At 42.5% G+C, this 19,388-nt stretch overlaps 1 protein-coding gene across 6 annotated transcripts in view; it reads left to right on the forward strand.

Annotated features, from left to right (window-relative positions):
- MCTP2 (multiple C2 and transmembrane domain containing 2) overlaps window positions 1-14,619 on the forward strand; it is a 268,029-nt gene extending 253,410 nt beyond the window's left edge. For 3 of the 6 annotated variants that reach the window (XR_006218419.1, XR_006218422.1, XR_006218423.1), the window contains 3 exons: window positions 4,342-4,524; window positions 12,697-12,764; window positions 14,188-14,616. The gene's annotated coding sequence lies outside the window, so the exon portion shown is untranslated. Of the gene's footprint in view, window positions 1-4,341; window positions 4,525-6,581; window positions 6,597-9,031; window positions 10,718-12,696; window positions 12,765-14,187 lie in introns of those variants that run through there. The other 3 variants (XR_006218427.1, XR_006218420.1, XR_006218421.1) reach the window with 3 other exon arrangements.
- Window positions 14,620-19,388: the final 4,769 nt, after the last annotated feature.

A 19,388-nucleotide genomic window follows, 5' to 3' on the forward strand; every position in this document is an offset into this window, starting at 1 on the left:
CTTGCATTTTCTCTCTCTCTTAAATTAAAAAAAATATAATAAAACATTTGGGGGCACCTGGATGGCTCAGTGGGTTAAGCGTCTGACTTTAGCTCAGGTCACAATCTCACCGTTCATGAGTTCAAGCCCCGCATTGGTCTCTGTGCTGACAGCTCAGAGCCTGGAGCCTTCTTCAGATTCTGTGTCTCCCTCTCTCTCTGCGCCTCTCTGGTTCATGCTCTGTCTCTCAAAATATATTCTCTCAAAAATAAATAAACGTTAAAAATATATGTATAATAATATTTAAAAAAAAGCAGGACAAATTTGCCTTACAGTTCTAGAAATCAGAAGTCCCAAATGATCTCACTTGGCTAAAACCAAGTTATCAACAGGACTACATTTTTTTTAGAAGCTCTAGGGCAGAATTGGTTTTCTTGCATTTCCCAGCTTCTAGAGGCCACTCCCACACCCTGACTCCTGACCCCTCCTCTATCTTCAAAGCCAGCAATGTTGTGCAGAGTCCTTCTCATTCTACCTTCTTCTGGTTGTCTTTTCCAATTCCCTATTCCACGTGCAAGGACTTTAAAACACTCTGTGTGTGTGTGTATTCATATGAATATATATATATGTATATATATATATATATATATATACACCTATATATATAGGTATATATATATATATATATACCTATATATATATATATATATATAGATCAGCAACCTTGACTCCCCTTTGCTATGTAGTCTAACATAGTCACAGGTCCAGGAATTAGGATGTGGACCTCCATAATGGGTCATTATTCTGCCTACCACACTTACTAAGGTTTTCTAACCTAAATTGACAAGTTCTGATAGAAGTACATTTCTCTCTTGTTTTTTGAGGGGATTCTGTCATCCATATTTATTTTCAAAGCAGAATATCTTTTTCTTTTTTTAATTTTGCTAATGTTTTATTTATTTTTGAGAGAGAGAGAGAGAGAGAGAGAGAGCGAGCGGGGGAGGGGCAGAGAGACAGAGGGAGGCACAGAATCTGAAGCAGGCTCCAGGCTCTGAGCTGTCAACACAGAGCCGGACGCGGGGCTCGGACCCACACAACATGAGGTCATGACCCAAGGCCGAAGTTGGTCCCTTAACCTACTGAACCACCCAGGCGCCCCAAAGCAGAATTTCTTATGCTCGTGTCGATTAAGCCCACGCCTTCACATGGGCAAGTGCATGCACACATATATACATACACACAGGCCTACTTTATTTAGGTCACTGAAAAAACAATATTAGGTGAAAAAAAAAGACATCCTATTTATTTAAAAAAAATTTTTTTAATGTTTTATTTATTTTTGAGAGAGAGAGAGAGACAGAGCATGAACGAGGGAGGGTCAGAGAGAGGGAGACACAGAATCTGAAACAGGCTCCAGGCTCTGAGCCGTCAGCACAGAGCCCGACGCGGGGCTCGAACTCACGGACCGCGAGATCGTGACCTGAGCCGAAGTCGGCCGCCCAACCGACTGAGCCACCCAGGCGCCCCAACACATCCTATTTATAATGAGAACGTGTCTTCATCGAGTCTCGAATGCAGTGTGGGAGGATATAAAGAGAATCAAACTAAGAATCAGAAAATCGATGTTCTCCACCCGATTCTGCCCTTTTGTAAACTTTAATGTAAAACGTTAGTAGTAGCAGCACTTGAAAGAGCTGTGTAGACAGTCATGGACATTTAGTTATCTTAGAGGTATTCCCCATCATTAAAACTCCATTAAGGAGGCTCCCAGCCAACTAATGGTCAGGTCCCGAGGTAAAGAACTGAAGGAAGATAATCCTGTTGTAAATTGAACCAAGAAGGAAATGCTTTCATATGGTAAAGCCAGGATGGGAACCAAATAAAAGCCAGAACTCTAAAACTCTAATTCTTGATGTCATGGCTAATACTAACTCTTGAACTGTTGAGTAGGAAGGTGCAGTACGTGCTACCTAAGTTTCTCCACTAGGGTAATAGGATGAGATACTTAGGAATAGCACCCTACAGACTGGCTTTGTGCATGAAACGTGTCCAGTTTTCAAGATCCTGGCATTAGATTAGCCTATTTTGTTGTGCAACAACGCTGCCTCAATGTTCAGCCAAAGTGGATGTTGAAACTCGTCATTAGATAGAGTTTCGGCTTCTATTTCCCCAATTTTCGATTTCACACACCCATGTTATGCTTGTCTCCTATCATTTCAGAAAATCCCAAATTGCCAATCGTAATTGCATAATTCTTTTTGAACACGCTGTCAAAACGAGAGGCTTAAATCTAAAAATTCAAGTCCTTTCAATTGATTGGTTTGGGGAATTTGCTCGCTGGATTTGGCCCAAGATTGGATTGAAGTCGTTGATTATCTTAATAGTATACTTAAATTTGAACCACACAGCTTCATTACTTTTGATTCACGCTAGGAAATGATTATGTCGGAACTGGAAACCATAAAGCTAGAAATTGTACAATAATAGAAATACCACTTAAGCTGTGAGTAGCAAAGGCAGACTTGAACCTTGCTGAAACCTCAAGCCAACAACCAGCGGCATTTCTTTTGTCTCCAAATCTCTTTTCTCTTAAAAATCGGTGAGCTGCGCGGAACTCCGTCCGCCAAAGAGATATCAGGTGCACGCATTTGGAAGTGCACATATGCTTTTCCGCAAACAGACAACAGGACAGGCTAATGAGAAGTGTTCGCCTGAGGAATTCATCACGTTTTAATAGGTTTGTCATCTTGACATGAGGGATCACGTTAGTCATCATTTCCCACAAAGGTGAATCCCTGCACTGGACAGCGGTTTTGCATTTTAATGCTTGATGAATGAAAATTCCACCACCGGCGTCTACTCCTGCCTCCTACTATCATTTAGGACATACATTTAGCCGGGCTCAATTTTGCAGAGAATTTTTTTTTTTTTTTAATGCCAAGACCAGGAGAAAAGTTAACTTCTAGCTGTGTGAACTGAAGTCAGTTCGTGCCACTGGGTCTTGCTTTTCTGATTTGTCAAATGGGGGCTTTGTGTGGAGAAAGTCTGGCAATTTCATGCAGATAGAAAGCGATAAGAGAAGAGAGCTAGACCAGCTGTTCAAGCAATTTGGAAAAGCGCGAGGTATTTTCTCTCATTATTGGAAATGAGACATTTTTGTGTCGGATTAGGATAATCCATACTGTTTAATGTATAGATTTCTATATTGTGAAGTAAGTCCAGGTTACATTTGAATTTTCTTTTTCTTTAAGCCTAAAGACCACATGCCTTTATTTTTTTTGTTCTGTTGATTTTAGTCCGTGTTTCAACTCCTCCGGGTTTGAGCTCAGGATGCCAGTGCCCCATGGGCACCCACCTCATTTCCCGCCCACCTGCTACTTCTTCTCTTGGGTCCTATCTACAGCATCCGGGGCCACATGCCCTTCTCTTCCTTGATTTTCTCTCTGATTATGCTGAAGTATGTCTAGAAACAAACTTCTAAGACAGACTATATAGAAAGTTAAGTATTGGAGCCTTTTACTGTCTCAAAATGTACTTATCTGGTACTCATCCTTGTCTTAGGTCAAACGTTCAGTGTTGATTTCACGATACTCCCTTGTTGTAATCTCTGGGAAACTTCTTTGAGTTTCTGTTTCAATCTTTCAATTAATTGTCTAGTTTGAGGGGCGCCTGGGTGGCTCAGTCGGTTAAGCAGCCGACTTCGGCTCAGGTCACGATCTCGCGGTCCGTGAGTTCGAGCCCCGCGTCGGGCTCTGTGCTGACCGCTCAGAGCCTGGAGACTGTTTCAGATTCTGTGCCTCCCTCTCTCTGACCCTCCCTCGTTCATGCTCTGTCTGTCTCTGTCTCAAAAATAAATAAACGTTAATTGTCTAATTTGACGAATCATAGTTTAAATTTGTTATTTTTCCCATAGCATATATTTCTGTTGTTGTTGTTGCTGTTGTCATTGTTGTTGTTGTTGTTGTTGTTCTTCTTCTTTTTCTTCTTCTTCTTCCTATATTCTCAAATCTGAAGGTAATAGAATGTTTTGTTTTCAGTTTGTGCTTTTTTTTTACTTTATTTATTTTGAGAGAAACATAGACAGATGAGCGGGGGGAGGGGCAGGGAGAGAGGGAGAGAGAGAAGGAGAGAGAGATTGAGAGAGAATGAGAATCCCAAGCAGGCCCCACGCTGTCAGCACCGAGCCCGATGCAGGGCTCAATCACACGAACCATGAGATCATGACCTGAGCGGAAATCAAGAGTCGGATGCTTAACCGACTGGGCCACCCAGGCACCCCTCTGTTTGTGTTTTTACATGTTTTCCTGAGTCATCTTTTTCTTTCATGTTGGTTCTTCTTTCACATTACTTTCTTCCTCACAGGTCTGTGGATCCATTGTTGATTCGTTTTATTTTGGACCAAAGAACTCCATTGGCCATTCTAGGCAAGAGCTGCAGTTTTCTCTGCTCAAGGACAAGTAGGTCCTCCTCAGGATAAGTCTGCCTTTGGAAGAAGATCTCTGTCTGGGAAGATTGTGCCCACCGGCAGCACGGGCTTCCGTTCGGGTAGGTAGCGAGTCTGGTCCACCTGATGGGTCCTTCCAAACGCTGGAGTAAGAAAGACTTTGTTGTGAGCTTGCCGTCACCGCGCTATGAATGTTGATGTTACTAACAGATGACACTTAGGCTGTTCTAAGTATTTCAAACAGAATAATTATTTAATTCTCAAAACAACTAAGTGAGGTAGTGCTATAATTATCCCCCGTCTTACAGATGAAGACAGTGAAGCACAGATAGTTAAGGAAATCGTTCAAGGTCGTAAGGAATAGACCTGAGCTTTAAATCCAGCCAGGCTGGCTCTGGAGCCTGTGCCCTTGACTGTTACATCTCCTGCCTTAAGAAAAATCCGTTGGTATTCTCACAAGAAGAAATCTTGAGTTTTATGGGTCAAGACCATGCTGGCTTGCTGCGAATCCCCCTTCTCCCAGAACCTCTTCTCCTTCACGCCCCTTTGAGACCTTGCCAACTTAAAGCTGAGCTTTCTGAGTATCGCCAAGGGCGAAATCTCTCCCTTCTCCAATCCACCTGTGGGGGGACGCCACTGGTGCCATCTCCTATTGGGCATCACCCCTACCCTGCTCTCAGCATGTTCCATTCACCCCCACCCTGTTCCCTAGCTCTCGTCTGTGATGACTCCTCCACTCTCTCAGCTCTTTCGCGTTTATTCTCTCTTGCACGATGCTCTAATTTTAGTAGCTTCCCGTTAAAGACGAGCCATCCCGCCACGTTCAGTTAACCAGATTTGATGAAACCAACTTAACCCCAACGTTTGGCCCTTACTTACATATTTATCTGTTCAAATGATTGAAAAACAACCTGTGTCAATTAACACCACGACATTATTATTCTAAACTAGTAATTAGCTTTGATTAACCCGTGCTAGTCTAGTGATAAAGACAGGAATGTAGTTTATTGTTTCCAATACACCTAGACTTCAAGATGTGCTTTGATACATCGAGAAGCCTAGGCATAATAACACGTCTGAAGACACTTGCAATTTTATTCGGAAAGGGTCATACTGTAAAATTGTATCCAATTTCGACTCGTTCCTTCCATAATTTTTGAATACTGACTGTGGACCTAAACACTGCGAGAGTCTTAAGATCTCACACAGGAGAAATTCTCTGCCTTTTAAAGCCCCATAATTTTTTGTCACAAAGCTTCATGATAGGTCTATTTCTCAGGTTTTAGAGAGAAGTTCTACAAATATAATAAAAGCTAATATTTTAAAGTTTAAACTTTCTTATTATTACTTAAAAATGAACCAGTGAAGTCAGTCCATAGACATTTCAAGTCACCGAGTATTATTTTCTCCTAAGAGGGAAGGATCAGTAGAATTGTAGCCAGAAACTTTACTGAAAGTCAATGCCACCTCTTTGCACTTATCAGGGCCAATCTTGCTCTGCATATTTTTGTGGTATTCGCCATGCATTGTTAACGGTGATTGTCATGTAATTAAATCACTGCTCATCACAAGAGCCTGTTTTTATGCTGAGATAAGCATCAGAAGCCTGCTGCAGGACCCCCAGATCAATAAAGATGTTCCCAGTAGGATTACAAAGAGGCTGGGGTTGAGCAGGGCAGCAGAATTAATTAGGAATGATTTCTCTTTTTCTTTCTACTTTCAATATATTTTTAATTGTTTTTCCATGTTCAATGGACTATGCCCCCCTCTTTTTTTTTTTTTTTTTTAATTCTACACTGATGCTCAGACACTTCTGTCCTGAGATCTGTGAAGGCTGAGCTCTTAATCTTTCTCACTTTTGAGTCATATCCGCAACTTACTTTAGTCCCACTTATCTCTGAATTTCATCATTTGGAAAGAAACTTTGGAAGAGAGTTGGCCATCCAGTTTCAGAAAGCTATTTGAACATTAAAATACAAGCTTTGAACTGCAGGTGGATTTCTTGTTTTAGTTGGCATGCTCTTAAGAAAATGTGACATCAAGTTTTTAGAAGTATTAGTGTATTCTACAATGAGACGCAACTCGAATCAAATGTGAATTTTATTTGTTTATTTATTTTTAATTTTTTTAAAAAAATCTTTATTTATTTTTGAGACAGAGACAGCGTGTGAGCAGGGGAGGAGCAGAGAGAGGGGGAGACACAGAATTCAAAGCAGGCTCCAGACCCTGGGCTGTCAGCACAGAGCCTGACACGGGGCTGGAACTCACGAACCGCGAGATCATGACCTGAACCGAAGTCGGACACTCAGCCGACTGAGCCACCCGGGCGCCCCTCAAATGTGATTTTTTTTTTTTTTAAAAGAAAACTCCCTGGTCTTCCATTCGCTTGCGTGGGACACCTCCTTGTCGAGTGACATGTGAAAGTACCAGGAGCTTGAAGGCTCATTTTTTTTTTTTTTTTTAAGACGGGAACCGTCGTCTTCTAGCAATAGGTATGTCCCAGTGCAGACGGGGTTGCCGTAACAATGAGATCTCCTGTATTCCTAATTTCAAGGATTATTGAAATTCCTGGCTGCAGCAAGGGAGACCAGAAAATCAGCAACGCCGCAGCTGCAGGAGGTAGGATTAGTGGGGAAAGAGAGGCGATGGTTTCCAAAGGGTGAAAGGTGATGGGAGTATTTCCAGGAATTGAGAAATCTATTACACAGAAGAGGAGAAAAGAAGGAAATAATCAGATATTTCAGAACACGGGAGAGAAAGTGATCAATTAATGGTGACCCCCCAATGCCCTGATGGTAAGATTCTATTGTCAGGTGGACATGGTCACAGATGGGCCTTGACAGAGCAATAGATGGGTCGAGTGGGGACTTTGATGCTTCTTATATATCCTCTGGTCTTCAATAATTAAATCATGCGTACATTCTTCCAATCAACCCACACTGAGTGCCCACTCGCAGGGGTTGATAGCATTTAAGGGGGCTATAGCATCCCCTTTGCCATCTGAGTTCAGACCAAGGGATAGATGCAGGAGTCAAACAAATGGAGGTGAAAATGTTTTTGTATTACTGCTGCTGAACAATTGAGGCTAAGTTTCCGAATACTGAACCCCAGAATTACATAGTCAGACCCAGGGGCGCCCGGGTGGTTCAGTCGGTTGAGCGTCCGACTTCAGCTCAGGCCATGATCTCGAGGTTCGTGAGTCCAAGCCCCGCGTCGGGCTCTGTGCTGACAGCTCAGAGCCTGGAGCCTGTTTCAGATTCTGTGTCTCCCTCTCTGCTCCTCCCCTGCTCACACGCTGTCTCTCTCTCAAAAATAAAGATTAAAAGAGTGTTGGATGACAGAGCCCTCCCCACATGGGGGTATTGTCTGATCCTGTAAGACTCAGAGCAGAAAGGAGCAGAGCCAAAGGCCCACTCCGTGTAGACAGGCAGATCCCAAAGAGAAAGAGGAAGTAGATCCGAGTGGCTAGATCTCCTTCTTCCTCCCTGGGGAGGCATGTTGATAAAGGTGCTGGAGGGAAGTCAGGAGGGTTACTCCAACAGAGCTCTCCTCAGGGCGGTCTCTTGAATAGTGGACTGGGGCAAAGGACCATTCCCATTGACTAGGCTAGACACACATCTAGATACCTGCCAGGCCGGAACCGGATATATAGTTCATGCCTTCCAAGAGCTTTCAGTCCAGTATGGCGAAAGGAGCAGTGCGCAAACAATAGTAATACATGTGAGCAATTTTCTTTTCCAACACGCGGGGCGTGTTGGACAACATGGACAATAGCTGGCAACCAAGAGTTGGATGCTTAACCAACTGAGCCACCCAGGCGCCCCTACCTTTCCTGCTTTGACGCCTACACGTCCTTGGTTCCTCTGCAATGACTCCATATTGTATCAGAAGGATGCGTAAGCTCAGCTCAGCTCTTCTTGAATGCAGACATCCTCATCCCCAAATGTCTGGGGCACCCGGGTGGCTCAGATGGTTAAGCATCCAAGTCTTGATTTCAGCTCAGGTCATGATCTTAGGATTGTGAGATTGGGTCCCATGCTGGGCATGGAGTGTGCTGAAGGCTCTCTCTCTCTCTCTCTCTCTCTCTCTCTCTCTCTCTCTGTCTCTCTCTGTCTTGGTCTCTGCACCTCCCTCTAAAATAAAATAAAATAAAATAAAATAAAATAAAACAATAAAATAAAAATAAATGTCTTCTAACATCTAACACGGAGGCTTTGCAGGTGGACATATAGAAGGGATGTTAAGTTAAATGGAGAGAAGCTAAGCTCCCCTCCATTGATGACCGGTCAGGCTTTTACTGTCTTCTCAATTCGCGCTGGGTGCTGAGATATCCCCACGCCCAAAGAAGGAAGCATCGAACCACACACTTGTGCAACTTCCCCAAGCCCTATAGCTATAGTGCCTTCATTTCTCCACACAGACCTGCAAGGGCCATTTACCATTTCAAGGTATTTAAATCTAGAAGGTGGCAGATGTGTTGTCCAAGGGAATTCGGGTTTTCTGAAAAGTTCCAGAGGAATAAGGAATGTCATTATCTGCTCCCTGCCGTCGTCGCACCATCCCTACATTTTTGTATTTTTCATAAAACAAAACCTTTTCCCTTCGCAGTAGAAGCTCTGAGTGACCTTCGTGCTGTTTATTGCCTTCCTGGCTGTATTGAAACTCCAAGCTGTGCCGTGGGATTTCTAAAGGACATGGGCCTCAAACCTGCCAACCTATCAATTTAGCGGGGAGAAAAAAATAAACACGAGTGTGCCTCTCACATGCCTGAGATTGTGTTTGTGACTAACCTTCAGCACAGACCACACTGTTCTCTAAGACAGACCTATTCTCGGAGAGTTTAGATCAACTTTCCCCCGCCCCTAGCCATCTTGGACCTTACCCCCGCTTGCTTTCGTCCCTCAAGATGGAATTGTCCCTTCTCTGCCCACAAGTAGCTCTTCTCTCCAAGGACGGTGATATAATGTCTAAAGCAAACCACGCCAGCCCACGAGTCCCCAGTAGTGGCTTGGGAGGTGACTTTCAGTGTAATGAGGTCTTGCGGGCACTAGGGCCCCGAAGAAAATTATGCGACAGAGTATACCCTTGGCAACCCTCCAACTTCATATCTGATGCTCTCCACGGGCAATCAGTTTCTTGGTTTTTGTTTGTTTGTTTGTTTGTTTATGAGGATTTGGGGCTTTTAAAATTTGATGAATCGAAAAAATACCCTCCCTGGTTCTTTCTTCTGCTTATGGAGTGTTACTCTCTATTGACCGTAGGCAAGAGACCCAACCAGGACCGGAAGTTTCCTAGGTTTCAGATATAGGCATTGAAGAGAGCTGTTAGATTTCTATCTCAATTTGCCAGGCTGAAAGGGGCTCCTGGCAGCTATCTTGTCTGCCAAGTGGACAAAATCAGCCTGCAGAATCAAATCCAATAGACATGACACTAGGAGATGGGAGGGAGCTATTAGGTTCCCCTGGGACCAAAGCAAGGCTCATCCCCAGATATCCCCGTTATCCGATTCAATCATTTCCCCCTCTGCATAATGTACATCGTGTTGGGATTCTGTCACTATGACATGAATCTTGACTAATGCAGATGATAATGCAAAAGTGCTTTCTCCTGCTAATTTACAGATCTTTGATTACATATAATACTGAGCCTTAATTCGTGCTTCCTGGATATTTCTATTTCTTCCTTAATAATTTCTTCATGGTCTTCGCCCATATTTGACAATTTTCTTTTTTGTTTTGTAATAGCTTTGTATATACTTAGAGTATTAGTCTCTTTTCTGTCATATGTGTAGCAAATATTTTTTTCCCCAATTGTCATGTTTTTTGACTTTGATAGGTTTTCTTGGCGAATAAATGTTTCTTTTTTTCTCTTCTGCATTCTGCCTTTGGCATTATGCTTTAAAAAGTCCTTCCTAATTCAACATTGTTTTTCAAGTGAGCAGGCAAAATGAAATTTGAAAATCAATAGCATTCGTCTATACTTGGAATAAGGATTCAGAAAAGGAAATAAAAATTATGATACCTTTTAAAATAGCAACCAAAGCTCTAAAGTGCCTGGGTTTTACTAATAAAGAATAAGCAAGCTTGTATGAAGAAAACCCTAACAGAATTGGAGGACACACAAGAAAAATAAAGGTTAGATTAAAGAAAGAGTCATTCTTTGATGGGAAAACGTAATAAGAAACTTGAGATGAGTTCATATCTACTTAAGGGGTATAAATGGTAGGTGTTTTCTTTTTTGTTTCTAAGTTTATTTTGAGGGGGAAGAGGCAGAGAGAGAGGGAGAGAGAGAATCCCAAGCAGGCTCCACGCTGTCAGCACAGAGGCTGATGCGGGGATCAATCTCAGGAATCATGAGATCATGACCTGAACTGAAACTGAGTCAGATGCTTAAACAACTGAGCCACCCAGCTGACCCTTTCTTCTTCTTCTTTTTTTTAAGTTTATTTATTTATTTTGAGAGATAGAGAGAGAGAGGGAAATGGTAGGTGTTTTTGTTGTTATTCTTTTAACATTTATTAATTCTTGAGAGACAGAGAGACAGAGCATGAGTCGGGGAGGGGGCAGACAGAGAGGGAGACACAGAATCCGAAGCAGGCTCCAGGCTCTGAGCTGTCAGCATAGAGCCCCATGCGGGGCTTGAACCCACAGACTGCAAGATCATGACCTGAGTGGAAGTCAGATGCTTAACCAATTGAGCCACCCAGGCGCCCCTAAGTGGTAAGTGCTTTTGAAAGGGCTTCTCACCGTGTTAGCGTTTCAGATGCTCACTAACCCTAAGGGGGAATGCTATTAACAACATCAGAGTGGATGCTGGGTGGGGTTGGAGTGTATGAAGCCAGAGAAGTAGAATGGGAATGAGGACAGGGAGAAAAAAAAAAAAAAAAAAAAGATGGGAGAATGTGTTTTTACAGACTGATGGATGACAGTCATGAACTAAGGAGTATTTTTATATCATGTTTGTCCCTGATGTCCAACAGCGAGGAAAGCATAAAGTGAAGTAAAGCAAAATGAAAAAAAAATCAACTTATATTATCTTCTAATACTTTTAATGTTTTATTTTTATTTGGCAGAAATTGTGAGTGAAGTACAGACCCTGTCAGGTTTTCTCTCCCCCTAAAATTATTTAGCCAATCACTGAAATACATTTTATGAATAATTCCTTCTTCCCCACTGTTTTAAAATGCCAAGTGTATTTTAGAATAATATACATATGGATCTGTTTCTGTCTTTTTTGTTTGTTTGTTTGTTTGTAATGATCAGTCTGTCTTTTCTTACACCAGAGAAAAACTTTAAGAGAGATCAGCTTTATACAGGTCTTCTGGCTTCCCGTTCGATCAATCACCAATTCGCACTCATTCTACCTTCTACACGTCTGTCAAACCCTTCAGTTTCCCATTTCCGGTGCCCTCACTCTGGTCAGTTGCACTACCATCTCCCTCCCGGAACACTGCTGAGCTCACCACCGAGTCGCCCTGCGTGCACTTCCCACACAACAGAAAACAATACACTCCTTAAGCCATTCATTTTATTGTGTCACCTTCCCTGCTCAGGACCCTTAGGGAGACTTTCACTGCACTCAGATAAAATCTATTCCGTGTTGCATGGTCTGCATGTGGCCCCGGTTGTTTCTCTCCCCCCCTTAACCCTACGTCTTTCTCTGGAGTTCCATTGTTTTGTTGACGCTGGACTCTTTTTGTTTCTTGATTGTGCCAAGATCTTTTCATTGTAGCCCTTTCAAACCCGCATTCCTTCTCCTGGGAATTCTTGTTCTCTTCCATCCTTCTTTAAAAAAAAAATACATATATATATATATATATATATATATATTTATCTATTTTGAGAGAAAGAGAAAGAACAAGCAGGAGAGGGGCAGAGAGAGAGGGAGAGAGAATTCCGAGCAGGTTCCTCACTGACAGCGCCGAGCCCGATGTGGGGCTCGATCTCACGAACCGTGAGATCATGATCTGAGCCAAAATCAAAAGCCGGAGGCTCAACCGACTGAGCCACCCAGGCACCACCCCTCACCCCCACCCCCCCGTGCCGCCTTCCTTCCTTCAGTCAGGTTAAATGTCACTTTCTGCCAAGACCTCGGATGAGCTGCACAGACAGCTGAAGTAAGCTGTGTCCTCCAGGTTGGGGATAGAAAAACTGTAGCACCAAACACTGCTCCCCACAGCCTGTAGCTTTCTTTGAAAACACTTGTTACTGCTTGTGATTGGATATTTACAATATCAGTGTCATCACTGTTTACTCTCTCTCTCCTTCACTTAGGCCGTAAGCTCCTTGAAGGCCGGGCCATGTCTGTTCTGTCTCGATCTCCCACAAGCAAAATGCACACAGTAGGTCTTCAAGTATCTACTGAATGAATGGTGAACATCTGGTTGGTCATGTTATTCCCTATCCTTCTTCATTTTAAACAGTTCCAGGCTGTCTGTCCCAGCTTCTTCTTCTACCTAAACGTTCAGAAGATTTTTTTTTTCCATGCTCGAAAATATCCTACTGCAATTTCATTATATTCGTAAACTATTTGTGGATGATTTACAATCTTTGTGATACTAATCTGTCAATATGTGAACATGACATAATATTTTACAGCTTTAACATTTTTTTTTTTACTGTTTATTTACTTTTGAGAGACAGAGAGAGACAGAGCACGAGTGGGGGAGGGACAGAGAGAGAGGGAGACACAGAATCCGAAGCAGGCTCCAGGCTGAGCTGTCAGCACAGAGCCCAGTGTGGGGCTCGAACCCATGAACTATGAAATAATGAGCTGAGCCAAGGTTGGATGCTTAACCGATTGAGCCACCCAGGTGCCCCTATAGTATTGTTTTTTACCTCATACGAATTCTACTCAGTTCCTATGAGGATTATTTACACTTTATTTTATATTTTTGGTTGCAACTGGGTGCAATATTTTTGGAAAGGAGGGATCCTTTTCTTATTCTGTTTTCAAAGTAGATACATTTTTAATACAGGATCTTGCTGGTATTTTCTATGTTTTTAAAATGTATTTAAATCAAGCGTTTGCGCTAATTAATAGATCTTACTAACTTTTCTAGGTAGGCAGTCATGTAATCTATGGACAACTTATTCTTTTAATTTTTTTAAATATTTATTTCTTTTTGGGAGAGAGACAGAGACAGAGAGTGAGCAGGGGAGGGGCAGAAAGAGAAGGAGACACAGAATCCGAAGCAGGCCCCAGGCCCTGAGCTGTCAGCACAGAGCCCCACGTGGGGCCCGAACTCACAAACCACAAGACCATGACCTGAGGGGAAGTCGGACACCTAACTGACTGAGCCACCCAGGCGCCCCCGGGGCAACTTATTCTTTATCCCTTTCATTATTAGAACGATTATTGCATTTTCATATTTTATCTCATCAGTTATCATTTACACAAGAATTTTAAATAATAATAATCAAATGAGATAATTTCATCATGTTTGTCGTCCCAAAGAGAATTTATTTGTTCACCATTAAGCATGATGCAGTTGCTACTGTGGCATAGATCCATTTTCATGTTAAAAAGCAATTTTTAGAGGCGCCTGGGTGGCTCAGTCAGTTAAGCATCGGATTCTTTATTTCAGCTTAGGCCCCACAACCGGGTGGAACCTCCTTGGGATTCTCTGTGTCTCTCGCTCTCTGTCCCTCTGCACCTCCCCCCTTCTCTCTCTCTCAAAATAAATAAATAAACATTGAAAAAGCAATTGGTATCCCTTTTACAAAGAAATTTTGTATGAAAAACGGTATTCAATTTTATTAAAGGTGCTTGAATCCTCAAAACAAGAATTAGAAAGAACATGATTTGGGGGCCACAATCTTGAGCGTTCCAATCTGAGCAACTTCATGGACACCTTTTCTCTGATGACGATGTCGGGATCCATACAAAACACCACTGGCTATTAGCTTCGCTGACTTTTCCTGGCCTGCAAACCAAGTTCACTGGTTCATCGGACGTTTTGCTGCACGCTGGTCTCTTCATTATGTTTTCCTCTGATTTGGCTACAATTTAAGAAAGGGTCACACCTCAAATGTTCATTTTGCAAATAAGGTGGCTGAAGGAAAAAAAAAAAAAGTGATGTTAAGTCTCACATTTTGGAGATACTTGGGCTTCTTCACTCTGAGATAGAAATGTATCTTCCAATTTGCTCGGCCCTCTAAGCTCCTGCAAAATTAAATGTGAACGTTTCCATGAAAAGTAAGTTGTTATTATTATTATTTTTTTGCTGGCTTTGTGTTCCTCTTTGTTAATCTGCTCATGTGGCCAAAAATTACACAGAAAATTATTGCGAGAGCTACAGCTCTTGGAGCATTTTTGTCCCAGGGAATGGATTCCCTTTTCTTCCTTATTACGAAGAGTATTGAGTGTGTGTGTGTGTGTGTGTGTGTGTGTGTGTGTGAGTGTGTGCGTGTCTGTAGATGCATTTTGAAGCAAAAACTAAATCATAGGAGTCATCCCACAAAGGCCATCCTGCCACCGCCCACAGTTCATTGGCCCATCTCTCTCTCCTCCCCCCACCCCACCTCATCTCCACCTCCCAACCCTGCAAGTAACCGGCAGTGCTCTCCTCCTCCTCCCTGGGCCTCTGTTATCCCAGCGGCCGCCGCAAACTCATTCCTCACTTTCACCAAACTGATTTCTGTTTGCGGAGCAGCTGGCGGGAGCTTTCCGAGGCCAGGAGCTGCCTGAGAAGCAAGCCTGCTTCCTTCCACGGTCAGGGGGCTTTTAGAAATAACACCCTCCTCGGAGGAAGTCAGAACAGCAACAGGAAAATAAGTAAAACCTATTATAAAACAGTTGTCCCAGAACTTGGGCACGGCGCTGGGTGGAGATCGATATACTTGTGAAGGTTAAATCTATTTTCACACTGTGTTCTATTTCACAGTTTAATGGTGTTTTAATGTGTCTGTCACCGAGCCCCTTCATGTTATGCAGGTAGGGCCTTTACAAAGGAGAAAGAACCCGGCTTTTCAAGCTTCGCTGTAACATCTTATTTACCAGCTGCGATCTGACATTTTCTTTTCCCTTCCAGAGCGACGGCGGGTCTGGCTCTCCCTCTCAACCCCTCTGGCTCTCCTTCCAATCCTCATTTGTACTCCTAATTTTGCGAGGAGGCAAAGTTGAGACCCTGAGAGAGATTCTTAGGTATCTCTCTGAAAAGCTCTCCAGCATAGTTAGCCGTATTTAAGAAGAAGGTAACTAAGACCTTTCTGATTCGTCCTCCCCGTGTCCTCAGTTGGCCTCCTACATTGTGTGGGGGATCCCAGCTGGTTCTGGCCAAGCTCACTGCCCTCCCTCTCCTGCTGGGGTTTCCTGCTCAGCCCCCAACTTTGTCTCTCTCTCTCCACCTTACACGTCAGTGAGCACGTGGTCAGGGGTCTCGCTTTGCTTCCCCACCCTCATGAGAGAAATCCTGACTATCCTTGCCTCCGAAGAGATCTTTCCTTCTACCTTGACACAAGTCAGCCATGGGAACTGTGGTAGTTTTTCCCAGGGCTGTTGTAACTTGGTGGCGTAAAGGTAACCGAAGTGTGTCCCCTCGCAGATGTGGAGGCTGGAAGTCTGAGACCGAGAGCAGGCAGGGCCATGGTCTCTCTGAAGGCTCTACGGGAGCCTTTCAATTAACTTCTAGTGTTACGGGAAATCCTTGGCTTTCCTTGGTTTGTGGACACCTCCCTCCCACCTCTGTCTTTCTCATTATATAGTGTTCTCCCAATGCATTCTCTTCTTATGAGGATACCACTCATATTGCATGAAGGGCCAGCCTACTCTACCATGACCCCATCTTAACTAATTGCATCTGCGATGGTCTTATTTCCAAAACATGGTCACAGGCTGAGGTCCTAGGAAGGATGTGAACTTGGGGAAATGCTGTATGTGATGGTTAATTTTATGCGTCAACTTGACTGGGCCACGGTGCCCACCTTTCTGGTCAAAGAGCGTTCTGAATGTTCCTGCGAGAGTGTTTTTGATGAGATTACCAGTTAAATCTGTGGACTTTGAGTAAAACCGATTGCCATCCATAATGTGGGTAGGCCACATCTAATCAGTTGAAGGCCCAAATGGAACAAAGGCCTGCTCTCCTCCAGGCAAGAGCAAATCCTGCTAGCTGACTGGCTTCAGACTTAAACTGCATGATTAGCTCTTCCTGAGTCTCCAGCCTTCAAATCACCCTGCAGATTTGGGACTTGACAACCTCCATAACTGCATGAGCCAATTCCTTAAATCTTTTTCCCTATTTACACACACACACACACACACACACACACACTGGCACACTGGTTCTGTTTCTCTGGAGAACCCTGGCTAATATATTATCTAACCCAGTACAGCCCTGTAGATAAAGTATATAGAAAGTGTCCTGTGGGAAAACACATATTATTTAATTATGCTCGATAAGGAAGAAACAGAATTTAGGCACTCAGATTTCTGGGTTAGAGTCATGGAACCAGCATGACATCTCCCTGTTTGTCATGAATTCCAAATGGCTGGGTTTTCAGTGGAATTCAAATTATAGGGAGGGGAGGGCACCTTGACTAGGTATAGCTTATAGCAGAAATTTCCAAAGGATGGTCCTTGGGGATATCTGAGACTGTTGCAGAGGATCCACAGAATTAAAACTATTGTCATAATGATAGTTTTTTTTTTGCTTATTTTAATTGAAATTGACCTTTATTTTTTTTTTTTTAATATTTATTTACTTGTGAGAGAGAGAGACAGAACATGAGCAGGGGAGTGGCAGAGAGAGGGAGACACAGATCTAAAGCAAGCTCCAGGCTCTGAGGTGTCAGCATAGAACCCGATGCAGGACTTGAACTCTCGAACTGCAAGATCATGACCTGAGCCGAAGTTGGACGCTTAACCAACTGAGCCACCTAGGCGCCCCTTGAATTGACCTTTAAACTGATGAAACCGATGTGTAATGTGTCTGAGCATGAGTCAATGTATTCCCCTCTGCCCCCAGGCATTGTTTCTTTACTAAAGTGGACTTTCAAGGCAATAAAAGCCAGTTTTATTTGAGAATGCCATTAGGAGAGCAATGACAATTAATAATTGCGTTAATTCTGACATTTTTTGTTGTGGCAAAATCAGAAGTTCACCCGAAGCAGTTTTGTGTCTTATCAGGTATGATGGTTACCTGGAGGAAAAGGCCTTGTGTGATTGAGTTGCTAGCTGAACTAGCCACTTTTTTCATGGAACAGTATTTTTACTTGACAGAACAATTAACAAAGTGTACTTACTCAGACTTAGGCACTTGGCAAACATTTTCTTGGAAGTGAATGACGTGAGTCTGTCACTTAAAGGTAAATGAGAGTATTTGTTACAAATGATGAAAGGCAGACTTTCAAAAGAAAATTAGAATTTTAGGGGTGCCTGGGTGGCTCAGTCAGTTAAGCCTTCAGTTCAGGCCATGATCTTTCAGTCTGTGAGTTCGAGCCCCACGTCAGGCTCTGTGCTGACAGCTCAGAACCTGGAGCCTGCTTCCCATTCTGTGTCTCCCTCTCTCTCTGCCCCTCCCCTGCTCACCCTATGTCTCCCTCTTCCTCTCTCAAAAATAAACATTTAAAAACATTAAAAAAAAAGAAAATTAGAATTTTAGAGAACTTGTGTCTGCCATTATGAGCTTAACAGCTCTCTTATGAGGCTCACAGTGATGTTGATTGTTGATGAACATGATTATTACTGTATCACGAAACATATCAAGATTTAGAATGTTTGCCTAACACAGTGAACTATTGTTTTCCAAATGACAAAGGCAAGATATTACAAAAATCACATGTGAGTAATAGATCCATTCAAACAAAAAGACGAACTAATATATGTTAATGTTCATTCATGTAATTTCAGATTCCACATTGCAACTCACCTTTAAAAATTATTACTTGTCAAGTTTTGGTGTAATATGATAAAAGAATACCTATAATTATCAAACAGGCTATTACAATACTCTTTCCTTTTCTAACCAGACAGATGGTAAGACCAAACATTCATCATATTCTTGAACCAAAACAATATATTGTAATAGGCTGAATACAGATGGAGGTGGAAGCCCCAGTTGCCTTCTATTAAACCAGACATTAAAGAGTTTAGCAAAAAATGTAAAACAGTGCTACACTCCTCACTAATTATTTGAAAATACAAATATGCTATTTATTTTAACATGTAGTAGATTTGTTATTATTTTAGGTGGAGACATAACTACTCATAAAAATTCCCAATTTTAATTTCCAATACAGCAAATATTGATATAACCCATATAAACAAAAGCTCTTTGGAATCCCCCCCCCCCCAATTTTAGGGTGCCTGGGTGGCTCAGTTGGTTAAGAGTCCAACTCGTGACTTCAGCTCATGTCATGATCTCATGGTTCATGGGTTCCAGCCACACCAGGGCTCCATGCTAATAGTGCAGAGCTTGCTTGGGATTGGTAAGGCCTTTCAAATAATTGAATCAGGCCCACCAAGATTATCTATTACAGCTCGAAGACAGATTTTCTAGGATTATCTCCTTTGCTTCAAGTGAACAGATTATGGGATTTAATGACATTGACAAAATAACTTCATTGCAACACAGATTTTAGTGTAAACAAATAAATGAAAGCTATTGTCTAATCAAATTGACACATAGAAAAAGACCATCACAGTCCACCCCTTATCAACCTGGCATCCATACACATCTCTTTAAACCATACTTAAAATCCAAACATTCATTCCTGAAGGGTTTGAGCTATTTGCAATCCTACCTCACTGGGTTGTGGTAGTTTTCCACTGACTTCAATCATAGAATGTGGTAGTAATAAGAGATAACCCTATGGGATCTCCCTTATTCCAGACATATTCTTATATCCATTTTGTAACTCATTTACACTTTTAATCAGGAACAATCCTGCTAGCCAGTACAGTAGCCTCCTTATTTGTCTATTGATCGAGACCCTTGAATTGCCCAGTGGCTGGGTGACATCTTGAT

Source organism: Panthera tigris, chromosome B3, assembly GCF_018350195.1.
Source record: "Panthera tigris isolate Pti1 chromosome B3, P.tigris_Pti1_mat1.1, whole genome shotgun sequence".
Lineage (NCBI taxonomy): Eukaryota > Metazoa > Chordata > Mammalia > Carnivora > Felidae > Panthera > Panthera tigris.